Genomic DNA, 1,091 nt, shown 5'->3' on the forward strand with positions numbered 1-1,091 from the left:
TATATATATATATATATATATATATATATATATATATATATATATATTTTCACGTACACAAACTAATGTCGTTTTAGTTTATTACAACTCGGTTCAAACTCATCTTCCTGTTACAATTATTCACAACTCGCATCGTTCCATAAACAAGTTCATGATTAGTTTCAATGTCTTTCTGAATTCTCCTTGAAACTCTTGCCAGCCTCAGATCAACTTTGAGTGAACTAACAGTAGAGTACTTAGGGGCCAATGCATGCTTAAGAGCTATGTTAGCACATTACTTAAACATGCTAACAACATGTTATGGTATGTGTAGTTTGTAGATGGTAAAATGGCTGCAGTTATATTGGGAAACAATGCTGTCCTTGTATGTCTCTGCAAACAACGGATACGTTGAATGTCCATGTTTCTACATTCAGTCAGAGCAAACGTAAAGGAATCACAGCTGAGTGGTTTTGTGCCTGAATGTAACTGCAGCTGTTTCACACTGAGGATGAGGCGTAAAACGACACGCTGAAAGTCTAAATGCAGCTCAACCCCACATCGTCCTGCTGCCACAAAGGCTCACGAAAAACTACAGTCAGACGTCAGAAAGCACTGAGAGACGGACCAACACGTTGCTTTTGTTGACAGAAGAATGAAGAAGAAGAGCTCGTCCTTTAACCCACGGCTGAATGTATTCTGGGAAATTAAACAATGCATAAACTGACTTAAGGAGGTACAATAACTATAACGAACTAAACTGCATCAGTACTATAATTAGTAATACATGAATTACAACCTGAACATCCCGCACAAGAGTGTGATATTATCTGATGTAGTTTACAATGAGAGGGGATGGATCAGAGGGTGTCGGATCATTTGGGATTTTCAAATGGCTTCATCGCTGAAGGGTTTAATTAAAGCCGTTATACCTCCGGAGGCAGAGCGGCCTGATACATGAGCAGCTCTTTGTGGAGTGAAATGGGAGCCAATCTTCCCTGAACAAATAAGATTAAGAGAATGACTGTCGGTGCTGCTCACTACTCGTCCAATCACAGCCAGACGTGGAAAACAGACGTATTAGTTATCAGTGGATGGAGGTCTGTTAGCTC

This window comes from Anarrhichthys ocellatus, unplaced genomic scaffold, assembly GCF_004355925.1.
Source record: "Anarrhichthys ocellatus isolate YVR2014 unplaced genomic scaffold, GSC_Weel_1.0 scaffold570, whole genome shotgun sequence".
Taxonomy (NCBI): Eukaryota; Metazoa; Chordata; class Actinopteri; order Perciformes; family Anarhichadidae; genus Anarrhichthys; species Anarrhichthys ocellatus.